General features: G+C 40.9%; 20 non-coding genes across 20 annotated transcripts; all 20 read left to right on the top strand.

Moving 5' to 3' along the window:
- The first annotated feature begins 112 nt into the window (after positions 1-112).
- On the top strand, positions 113-231 carry LOC129418900 (5S ribosomal RNA). The gene has a single exon (XR_008636274.1). It is a non-coding gene; the product is annotated as a 5S ribosomal RNA (ribosomal RNA).
- A 141-nt stretch (positions 232-372) lies between these two features.
- LOC129418895 (5S ribosomal RNA) lies at positions 373-491 on the top strand. Its single transcript, XR_008636271.1, has one exon. It is a non-coding gene; the product is annotated as a 5S ribosomal RNA (ribosomal RNA).
- Positions 492-632: 141 nt separating this feature from the next.
- Positions 633-751, top strand: LOC129418889 (5S ribosomal RNA). The gene has a single exon (XR_008636268.1). It is a non-coding gene; the product is annotated as a 5S ribosomal RNA (ribosomal RNA).
- Positions 752-892: 141 nt separating this feature from the next.
- LOC141356161 (5S ribosomal RNA) lies at positions 893-1,011 on the top strand. The gene has a single exon (XR_012362603.1). It is a non-coding gene; the product is annotated as a 5S ribosomal RNA (ribosomal RNA).
- A 129-nt stretch (positions 1,012-1,140) lies between these two features.
- Positions 1,141-1,259, top strand: LOC129418877 (5S ribosomal RNA). Its single transcript, XR_008636265.1, has one exon. It is a non-coding gene; the product is annotated as a 5S ribosomal RNA (ribosomal RNA).
- A 141-nt stretch (positions 1,260-1,400) lies between these two features.
- On the top strand, positions 1,401-1,519 carry LOC129418873 (5S ribosomal RNA). The gene has a single exon (XR_008636264.1). It is a non-coding gene; the product is annotated as a 5S ribosomal RNA (ribosomal RNA).
- Positions 1,520-1,660: 141 nt separating this feature from the next.
- On the top strand, positions 1,661-1,779 carry LOC129418869 (5S ribosomal RNA). The gene has a single exon (XR_008636263.2). It is a non-coding gene; the product is annotated as a 5S ribosomal RNA (ribosomal RNA).
- A 141-nt stretch (positions 1,780-1,920) lies between these two features.
- Positions 1,921-2,039, top strand: LOC141356160 (5S ribosomal RNA). The gene has a single exon (XR_012362602.1). It is a non-coding gene; the product is annotated as a 5S ribosomal RNA (ribosomal RNA).
- Positions 2,040-2,168: 129 nt separating this feature from the next.
- On the top strand, positions 2,169-2,287 carry LOC129418860 (5S ribosomal RNA). Its single transcript, XR_008636261.2, has one exon. It is a non-coding gene; the product is annotated as a 5S ribosomal RNA (ribosomal RNA).
- Positions 2,288-2,428: 141 nt separating this feature from the next.
- LOC129418850 (5S ribosomal RNA) lies at positions 2,429-2,547 on the top strand. The gene has a single exon (XR_008636258.1). It is a non-coding gene; the product is annotated as a 5S ribosomal RNA (ribosomal RNA).
- A 129-nt stretch (positions 2,548-2,676) lies between these two features.
- Positions 2,677-2,795, top strand: LOC129418846 (5S ribosomal RNA). The gene has a single exon (XR_008636256.1). It is a non-coding gene; the product is annotated as a 5S ribosomal RNA (ribosomal RNA).
- Positions 2,796-2,936: 141 nt separating this feature from the next.
- LOC129418843 (5S ribosomal RNA) lies at positions 2,937-3,055 on the top strand. The gene has a single exon (XR_008636255.2). It is a non-coding gene; the product is annotated as a 5S ribosomal RNA (ribosomal RNA).
- A 141-nt stretch (positions 3,056-3,196) lies between these two features.
- On the top strand, positions 3,197-3,315 carry LOC129418838 (5S ribosomal RNA). Its single transcript, XR_008636254.2, has one exon. It is a non-coding gene; the product is annotated as a 5S ribosomal RNA (ribosomal RNA).
- A 141-nt stretch (positions 3,316-3,456) lies between these two features.
- LOC129418833 (5S ribosomal RNA) lies at positions 3,457-3,575 on the top strand. Its single transcript, XR_008636253.1, has one exon. It is a non-coding gene; the product is annotated as a 5S ribosomal RNA (ribosomal RNA).
- A 141-nt stretch (positions 3,576-3,716) lies between these two features.
- LOC129418829 (5S ribosomal RNA) lies at positions 3,717-3,835 on the top strand. Its single transcript, XR_008636252.1, has one exon. It is a non-coding gene; the product is annotated as a 5S ribosomal RNA (ribosomal RNA).
- A 141-nt stretch (positions 3,836-3,976) lies between these two features.
- On the top strand, positions 3,977-4,095 carry LOC129418824 (5S ribosomal RNA). Its single transcript, XR_008636251.1, has one exon. It is a non-coding gene; the product is annotated as a 5S ribosomal RNA (ribosomal RNA).
- Positions 4,096-4,236: 141 nt separating this feature from the next.
- LOC129418819 (5S ribosomal RNA) lies at positions 4,237-4,355 on the top strand. The gene has a single exon (XR_008636249.1). It is a non-coding gene; the product is annotated as a 5S ribosomal RNA (ribosomal RNA).
- A 129-nt stretch (positions 4,356-4,484) lies between these two features.
- On the top strand, positions 4,485-4,603 carry LOC129418815 (5S ribosomal RNA). The gene has a single exon (XR_008636248.1). It is a non-coding gene; the product is annotated as a 5S ribosomal RNA (ribosomal RNA).
- A 140-nt stretch (positions 4,604-4,743) lies between these two features.
- On the top strand, positions 4,744-4,862 carry LOC129418811 (5S ribosomal RNA). Its single transcript, XR_008636247.1, has one exon. It is a non-coding gene; the product is annotated as a 5S ribosomal RNA (ribosomal RNA).
- A 141-nt stretch (positions 4,863-5,003) lies between these two features.
- LOC129418803 (5S ribosomal RNA) lies at positions 5,004-5,122 on the top strand. Its single transcript, XR_008636244.1, has one exon. It is a non-coding gene; the product is annotated as a 5S ribosomal RNA (ribosomal RNA).
- Positions 5,123-10,000: the final 4,878 nt, after the last annotated feature.

Raw genomic sequence — 10,000 nt, 5'->3', positions numbered from 1 at the left:
TTATTTATTCATATAATTTTTTTCCAGAAATGCATCCTTTCTGTAAGCGTTCGCCGATGGCATGCCGTTGCCACATTAGTCTTGAAGTGGCTCTCGAATCGAGCCAGCGCTCGCTTACGGCCACACCACCCTGAGCACGCCCGCTCTCGTCTGATCTCGGAAGCCAAGCAGGGTCGGGCCTGGTTAGTACTTGGATGGGAGACCGCCTGGGAATACCAGGTGCTGTAAGCATTTAATTCTTTATTTAATTAATTATTTAATTATTTATTCATATAATTTTTTTCCAGAAATGCATCCTTTCTGTAAGCGTTCGCCGAAGGCATGGCGTTGCCACATTAGTCTTGAAGTGGCTCTCGAATCGAGTCAGCGCTCGCTTACGGCCACACCACCCTGAGCACGCCCGCTCTCGTCTGATCTCGGAAGCCAAGCAGGGTCGGGCCTGGTTAGTACTTGGATGGGAGACCGCCTGGGAATACCAGGTGCTGTAAGCATTTAATTCTTTATTTAATTAATTATTTAATTATTTATTCATATAATTTTTTTCCAGAAATGCATCCTTTCTGTAAGCGTTCGCCGATGGCATGGCGTTGCCACATTAGTCTTGAAGTGGCTCTCGAATCGAGTCAGCGCTCGCTTACGGCCACACCACCCTGAGCACGCCCGCTCTCGTCTGATCTCGGAAGCCAAGCAGGGTCGGGCCTGGTTAGTACTTGGATGGGAGACCGCCTGGGAATACCAGGTGCTGTAAGCATTAAATTCTTTATTTAATTAATTATTTAATTATTTATTCATATAATTTTTTTCCAGAAATGCATCCTTTCTGTAAGCGTTCGCCGATGGCATGGCGTTGCCACATTAGTCTTGAAGTGGCTCTCGAATCGAATCATCGCTCGCTTACGGCCACACCACCCTGAGCACGCCCGCTCTCGTCTGATCTCGGAAGCCAAGCAGGGTCGGGCCTGGTTAGTACTTGGATGGGAGACCGCCTGGGAATACCAGGTGCTGTAAGCATTTAATTAATTATTTATTTATTTATTCATATAATTTTTTTCCAGAAATGCATCCTTTCTGTAAGCGTTCGCCGATGGCATGGCGTTGCCACATTAGTCTTGAAGTGGCTCTCGAATCGAGTCAGCGCTCGCTTACGGCCACACCACCCTGAGCACGCCCGCTCTCGTCTGATCTCGGAAGCCAAGCAGGGTCGGGCCTGGTTAGTACTTGGATGGGAGACCGCCTGGGAATACCAGGTGCTGTAAGCATTTAATTCTTTATTTAATTAATTATTTAATTATTTATTCATATAATTTTTTTCCAGAAATGCATCCTTTCTGTAAGCGTTCGCCGATGGCATGGCGTTGCCACATTAGTCTTGAAGTGGCTCTCGAATCGAGTCAGCGCTCGCTTACGGCCACACCACCCTGAGCACGCCCGCTCTCGTCTGATCTCGGAAGCCAAGCAGGGTCGGGCCTGGTTAGTACTTGGATGGGAGACCGCCTGGGAATACCAGGTGCTGTAAGCATTTAATTCTTTATTTAATTAATTATTTAATTATTTATTTATATAATTTTTTTCCAGAAATGCATCCTTTCTGTAAGCGTTCGCCGATGGCATGGCGTTGCCACATTAGCCTTGAAGTGGCTCTCGAATCGAGTCAGCGCTCGCTTACGGCCACACCACCCTGAGGACGCCCGCTCTCGTCTGATCTCGGAAGCCAAGCAGGGTCGGGCCTGGTTAGTACTTGGAGGGGAGACCGCCTGGGAATACCAGGTGCTGTAAGCATTTAATTCTTTATTTAATTAATTATTTAATTATTTATTCATATAATTTTTTTCCAGAAATGCATCCTTTCTGTAAGCGTTCGCCGATGGCATGGTGTTGCCACATTAGTCTTGAAGTGGCTCTCGAATCGAGTCAGCGCTCGCTTACGGCCACACCACCCTGAGCACGCCCGCTCTCGTCTGATCTCGGAAGCCAAGCAGGGTCGGGCCTGGTTAGTACTTGGATGGGAGACCGCCTGGGAATACCAGGTGCTGTAAGCATTTAATTAATTATTTAATTATTTATTCATATAATTTTTTTCCAGAAATGCATCCTTTCTGTAAGCGTTCGCCGATGGCATGCCGTTGCCACATTAGTCTTGAAGTGGCTCTCGAATCGAGCCAGCGCTCGCTTACGGCCACACCACCCTGAGCACGCACGCTCTCGTCTGATCTCGGAAGCCAAGCAGGGTCGGGCCTGGTTAGTACTTGGATGGGAGACCGCCTGGGAATACCAGGTGCTGTAAGCATTTAATTCTTTATTTAATTAATTATTTAATTATTTATTCATATAATTTTTTTCCAGAAATGCATCCTTTCTGTAAGCGTTCGCCGATGGCATGGTGTTGCCACATTAGTCTTGAAGTGGCTCTCGAATCGAGTCAGCGCTCGCTTACGGCCACACCACCCTGAGCACGCCCGCTCTCGTCTGATCTCGGAAGCCAAGCAGGGTCGGGCCTGGTTAGTACTTGGATGGGAGACCGCCTGGGAATACCAGGTGCTGTAAGCATTTAATTAATTATTTAATTATTTATTCATATAATTTTTTTCCAGAAATGCATCCTTTCTGTAAGCGTTCGCCGATGGCATGCCGTTGCCACATTAGTCTTGAAGTGGCTCTCGAATCGAGCCAGCGCTCGCTTACGGCCACACCACCCTGAGCACGCCCGCTCTCGTCTGATCTCGGAAGCCAAGCAGGGTCGGGCCTGGTTAGTACTTGGATGGGAGACCGCCTGGGAATACCAGGTGCTGTAAGCATTTAATTCTTTATTTAATTAATTATTTAATTATTTATTCATATAATTTTTTTCCAGAAATGCATCCTTTCTGTAAGCGTTCGCCGAAGGCATGGCGTTGCCACATTAGTCTTGAAGTGGCTCTCGAATCGAGTCAGCGCTCGCTTACGGCCACACCACCCTGAGCACGCCCGCTCTCGTCTGATCTCGGAAGCCAAGCAGGGTCGGGCCTGGTTAGTACTTGGATGGGAGACCGCCTGGGAATACCAGGTGCTGTAAGCGTTTGATTCTTTATTTAATTAATTATTTAATTATTTATTCATATAATTTTTTTCCAGAAATGCATTCTTTCTGTAAGCGTTCGCCGATGGCATGGCGTTGCCACATTAGTCTTGAAGTGGCTCTCGAATCGAGTCAGCGCTCGCTTACGGCCACACCACCCTGAGCACGCCCGCTCTCGTCTGATCTCGGAAGCCAAGCAGGGTCGGGCCTGGTTAGTACTTGAATGGGAGACCGCCTGGGAATACCAGGTGCTGTAAGCATTTAATTCTTTATTTAATTAATTATTTAATTATTTATTCATATAATTTTTTTCCAGAAATGCATCCTTTCTGTAAGCGTTCGCCGATGGCATGGCGTTGCCACATTAGTCTTGAAGTGGCTCTCGAATCGAGTCAGCGCTCGCTTACGGCCACACCACCCTGAGCACGCCCGCTCTCGTCTGATCTCGGAAGCCAAGCAGGGTCGGGCCTGGTTAGTACTTGGATGGGAGACCGCCTGGGAATACCAGGTGCTGTAAGCATTTAATTCTTTATTTAATTAATTATTTAATTATTTATTCATATAATTTTTTTCCAGAAATGCATCCTTTCTGTAAGCGTTCGCCGATGGCATGGCGTTGCCACATTAGTCTTGAAGTGGCTCTCGAATCGAGTCAGCGCTCGCTTACGGCCACACCACCCTGAGCACGCCCGCTCTCGTCTGATCTCGGAAGCCAAGCAGGGTCGGGCCTGGTTAGTACTTGGATGGGAGACCGCCTGGGAATACCAGGTGCTGTAAGCATTTAATTCTTTATTTAATTAATTATTTAATTATTTATTCATATAATTTTTTTCCAGAAATGCATCCTTTCTGTAAGCGTTCGCCGATGGCATGGCGTTGCCACATTAGTCTTGAAGTGGCTCTCGAATCGAGTCAGCGCTCGCTTACGGCCACACCACCCTGAGCACGCCCGCTCTCGTCTGATCTCGGAAGCCAAGCAGGGTCGGGCCTGGTTAGTACTTGGATGGGAGACCGCCTGGGAATACCAGGTGCTGTAAGCATTTAATTCTTTATTTAATTAATTATTTAATTATTTATTCATATAATTTTTTTCCAGAAATGCATCCTTTCTGTAAGCGTTCGCCGATGGCATGGCGTTGCCACATTAGTCTTGAAGTGGCTCTCGAATCGAGTCAGTGCTCGCTTACGGCCACACCACCCTGAGCACGCCCGCTCTCGTCTGATCTCGGAAGCCAAGCAGGGTCGGGCCTGGTTAGTACTTGGATGGGAGACCGCCTGGGAATACCAGGTGCTGTAAGCATTTAATTAATTATTTAATTATTTATTCATATAATTTTTTTCCAGAAATGCATCCTTTCTGTAAGCGTTCGCCGATGGCATGGCGTTGCCACATTAGTCTTGAAGTGGCTCTCGAATCGAGTCAGCGCTCGCTTACGGCCACACCACCCTGAGCACGCCCGCTCTCGTCTGATCTCGGAAGCCAAGCAGGGTCGGGCCTGGTTAGTACTTGGATGGGAGACCGCCTGGGAATACCAGGTGCTGTAAGCATTTAATTCTTTATTTAATTAATTATTTAATTATTTATTCATATAATTTTTTCCAGAAATGCATCCTTTCTGTAAGCGTTCGCCGATGGCATGGCGTTGCCACATTAGTCTTGAAGTGGCTCTCGAATCGAGTCAGCGCTCGCTTACGGCCACACCACCCTGAGCACGCCCGCTCTCGTCTGATCTCGGAAGCCAAGCAGGGTCGGGCCTGGTTAGTACTTGGATGGGAGACCGCCTGGGAATACCAGGTGCTGTAAGCATTTAATTCTTTATTTAATTAATTATTTAATTATTTATTCATATAATTTTTTTCCAGAAATGCATCCTTTCTGTAAGCGTTCGCCGATGGCATGGCGTTGCCACATTAGTCTTGAAGTGGCTCTCGAATCGAGTCAGCGCTCGCTTACGGCCACACCACCCTGAGCACGCCCGCTCTCGTCTGATCTCGGAAGCCAAGCAGGGTCGGGCCTGGTTAGTACTTGGATGGGAGACCGCCTGGGAATACCAGGTGCTGTAAGCATTTCATTCTTTATTTAATTAATTATTTAATTATTTATTCATATAATTTTTTTCCAGAAATGCATCCTTTCTGTAAGCGTTCGCCGATGGCATGGCGTTGCCACATTAGTCTTGAAGTGGCTCTCGAATCGAGTCAGCGCTCGCTTACGGCCACACCACCCTGAGGGCGCTATTGAGCAATCAGGAAGTGAGTTGGCTGCAGTAGAGAGAGGAAGGCTCTCTCATTGTTTATGTTTGTTAGTGTTTGTAGTTTTTTATTTGTATATCGATTGAGTTTTGTTTGTTAGTGATTCTTTTTTTGTTTAAACCACCTAACAGCAGCTTTTGGCTGGCTGGAGGGTGGTTAAATCGTGATTTTTCGTGGTTTAGTTTGTTTGTTTTTCGAGTTTGTTTTTCATTTGAAATGGACGGACCTACGGCTAATGACCTGGAAATGGCGGCGGAGAAACAGAACGGCAATGACACTGGACCTGAACATCGACCACGAGCTGGAAACCAAAAGGATACAGGTGTTAAGAATTTTGAGCAAAGGAAATACATGAAGGAAGCAACAGTGATTGTAAATGTGGACAATGCTAATGGAGTAAAGGCGGAGGATATAATTAAAGTGATAGCAGAGAAAATTGGAGAAGGAAACGTTCTGGCACTAAGACCAAGACAAAATAAGGAATATGAACTGACCCTGGAGAAGGAGGAAATGTGTGATGAGTTAATGGATGGACTAATGATAAAAGGAACAAACTGTGAGGTGAGGAGATTACAAAACAGAGAATATGTCGTTTCCTTCATGCATTTGCCTGTTTACCTGGAGGATAACGAAATTTTAGAAAAATTGCAAGGTTGGGGCGTTTTGCCAATATCAAAAATTAAAAGAAGGCTGTATCCGGGCACTGGAATCGAGGACGGGACAAGGTTTGCGAGAGTGAGGTTCCCCAGGGAAGTGGTTTCACTCCCATACAGCACGAAGCTGGAAACAGCGGAAGGGCCGCAATATTTTAGGGTGATGCACAGCCATCAGGTGAAAACCTGTCGGCTGTGCATGAGCCCAGACCATCTAATGAAAGATTGCCCTGATTTTAAGTGCTACAAATGTGAGGAGAGGGGACATTTCGCAAGGGACTGTAACACTGTTAAGTGCCCGGACTGCCAAGACTATTTAAATAAATGTGAGTGTTGGATGGATGGAGGGGAAGGAGGATCACAAAAACAGGTGGACAGTCAAATGCATGAAGGGAACGATGGAGAAGAAAATGAAAATGAAGAACAACAACACACTGATGGAGCAAATGAAATGGAAAAGGGAATAACCATAGAGGAACAGACAACAGAGGATAAAGAAGTGGAAAACGAGAAGGACAATTCACAAGGAGATGATGGTACATGGACACCAATTGAAATTTCTGCAAGTTTTACAAGTCTTTTAGATACGATGGACAAAGAAGGACAAAATGAGATAGTAGAGAGCAGCGGGATTGACAATAAAGAAATGGAAGAAGCAGCAGTATTGGAGAAAAGTAGAGTCGGAAGAGCACAAACAAGAAGAAGAACATTAAAGGTAACACCAAATGTACAGTTTGCTAAGAAAAAAGTGATGAAAAAAGGACAAATGAAATGTGTAAATAGATATGAAGTTTTAAAGGGACTGGAGGAGATGAAGTGAGACAATGGTTTTTAGGTATTTAATTTTTCTTTTAATGGTTTTAAGTTGTGTGACTTTTAATGCAAGAGGACTGCTGGACGTGAGAAAATTTGAAAAAGTAATTGAAAGATGTAAACACGAAGATATCATTGCACTACAAGAAACGAACTGGAAAGAGAATGTGATGAAGGATTTTCAAAGGAGATGGGCTGGAGGAATTTTATATAACAATGGTGATGGAAGATTTGGAAGAGGAGTTGCTTTTTTAATGAAAGAGGAGGTTTTTAAAAGAAGCAAAATTGTATATAAAGACAATATAGGAAAATGTATGATTGTAGAGACAAAATATGATGAAAAGGAAATGGTTATAGTAAATGTACATGCACCAACAGAAGAGAAGGAAAAAAAAGATTTTTTTTATGTTTTAAGAGGTTTTTTAAAGAAATATAAAGAAATTGTAATGATGGGGGATTTTAATACAGTTTTTAGTAAACAAGATATGGCAGAGGGAATGGTTTTTAAAAGTGATGCGGGCAGAAAAGAATTAAAGGTTTTAATGGAAGAAAATAAAATGATTGATGTATGGAGAGAAAGGAACGAAACAAAAAAAGAGTTTTCAAGACGACAAATAGTGGGACAGTTTGTGTGCAAAACAAGAATTGATTTTATTTTATGTAATAGGAATGTTGAAAATTTTATTGAAAAGATTAAGTATGAAGAAACAAGTTTAAGTGATCATAAGTTATTATTTTTTAAAATTGATTGGGACAAAATACAAAGAGGGCCGGGGGTATGGGTTTTAAATACAGAGATTCTTAAAAATAAAGATTATGTTTCAGAAATCAAACAAATTATAGAAAGAGAAAAGGAAAGTAAAATGTATGAAGAGAGTAAGAGAATATGGTGGGAAAACGTAAAGTTTTTAATAAAAAAATTCTCAATTAAATACTGTAGCCTAATACAAAAATGTAAGAGATATAAGAAAAAAGAAATGAAAACAGACTTAGAAAAAGAACTAGCTAAAGAAAACAAAGACATACAAAAGATAAGAGAAATTGAGGAAAGATTAAAGGAAATAGAGGAAAAAGAATATGAAGGAGCAAGATTAAGAAGTAAAGCAAAATATATGGTGGAAGGAGAGAAATGTACAAAGTTTTATTTTGACCTAGAGAAAAAGAAAGGAAAAGCAGAGATTGTAAAGGAGATAAGAGGGAAAAATGGGGAAATCGTACAAGGAAATGAAAATATTCTAAAGGAAATAAAGGCCTTTTATGAGGACCTTTTCAGTACACAAGGTGAAGAGGAGAAAGAAAAAAAACAATTATTAAATCTAATAAAAGCAAAATTAAGTAAAGAAGATAAAGATGTATGTGACCATGATTTCAGAGATGAAGAGATTGAACAAGCAATAGATCAACTAAATAGAAAGAAGAGTCCGGGAATAGATGGTTTGGGGAGTGAATTTTACAAATGTTTTAAAGGGGTTTTAACAAAGATTTTAAAGGAGGTTTTTAAGGAAATTTTTGAAAAAGAGGAAGTAAATGAAAGGATGAGAATAGGTTTGATGAAAATTATATATAAAAGGAAAGGGGAAAGGGTAGACTTAAAGAACTATAGACCAATTTCAATGTTGAACACAGATTTTAAAATTATAGCAAAGGTTTTAGCAAATAGACTGAAGGAAGTGATGCCAACTATAATAAAAACAAATCAAGCATATGCAGTCAAAGGAAGAGACATAGCTGACATAACAATGAGTATAAGGGACATGATATGGTACATAAAACAAGAAAATAAGGATGGGTACATAATCAGTTTAGATTTTGAAAAAGCTTTTGATAGGGTGGAACATGGTTTTTTATTTGATGTTTTAAAGAGTTTTGGTTTTGGGAAAAATTTTATCAAATGGATTAGAATCTTATACAAGGGGGCTTTGACAAAAATTAAATGCAATGGGTTTTTAACTGAATGTTTTAAAATTACGAGATCAATACGGCAAGGTTGTCCACTCTCGGCACTGTTATATTCACTTGTATCAGAACCACTGGGATTAGCTATAAAGGAAAATACAAAAATAACAGGAATTGAGATCGAGGGAATAATGTCTGAAGGGAAAGTTTTTCAGTATGCAGATGACACAACAATAATTGTAAATAGGAAAGAAAGTGTACAAGAGGCCATGAATGTTGTCAAGAAATTTTGTAAAGCATCAGGAGGTAAAGTTAATGAGGATAAAACAGTGTACATGAGGTTTGGCAAAGCTGTGCTTTTAAATGATTATTTTAATTTTAAAGAGGTAGAAGAAATGAAAATTTTAGGACTTTTATTGGGGAAAAATGAGAAAAAAACAAGAGATGAAATGTGGGAACAACTGATATCAGGAATAGAAAGAAAAATAAACTTTTGGAAATTAAGAACTTTAAGCTTGAAGGGGAAGGTTTTAACTTTGAATGTTTTAATGGTTTCTAAATTGTGGTATGTTTTATACTTATCTGAAATGCCAATATGGATAGAAAAGAGGTTGAAGAAATGTTTTCTTGATTTTATTTGGAACGGCAAACCGCCAAGAATAGCTTACAACACGATTTTAGGGGATATAGAAAAAGGTGGTCTAGGATTAATGGATGTAGAACAAAGGAAAAACAGTCTAAGAGTAAAAGCAGTTAAAAAGTATTTACAAGAAGAAAACAAGGCAGAATGGAAGAAAACAATGAAATTTTTTTTAAACAGATGTGAAAATTTTAACATGGAGGATGGAATTTTATGGATGAAAACGAAAAGTTGGATGACAGAGAGAATACCTGGGTTTTATAGAGAATTGCTTAGTGCTTGGGGGAAGTTTTTAACAAATATTGAATATGACCCACGAGGAAGAGAAAACATTTTAAATCAACCTCTGTTCTTGAACAACAAGGTTTTAAAACAAGACAAAGTCATTTATTTTAAGAAATGGATGGAAGTGGGAATAACTAAAGTAAAAGATGTAATGTATGAAGTGAAAGAAGGTTTCTTACCTGTACAATGTGTGTATGATGCAATGGATGAGGCAAAAGAGGAATACAGCAAACAAGAAATTATAAACAAGTATGAAGTAATTAAACAAGCTATACCCAAAGAGTGGATTAAAAGAATAGAAAATATGGAAAAGGAAAAAGAACAGAAAGACATTCAAGTGAATTTGGGTGAAAAAGTATACACTCTCAAAGAATGCAGTATTAAGATGTTTTATTGCTTTTTCAG

This window comes from Misgurnus anguillicaudatus, chromosome 21 (genome assembly GCF_027580225.2).
Source record: "Misgurnus anguillicaudatus chromosome 21, ASM2758022v2, whole genome shotgun sequence".
Classification (NCBI taxonomy): Eukaryota; Metazoa; Chordata; class Actinopteri; order Cypriniformes; family Cobitidae; genus Misgurnus; species Misgurnus anguillicaudatus.
The sequence above is the reverse complement of the archived record's forward strand: the minus strand, read 5'-3'. Positions and strand labels throughout refer to the sequence as shown.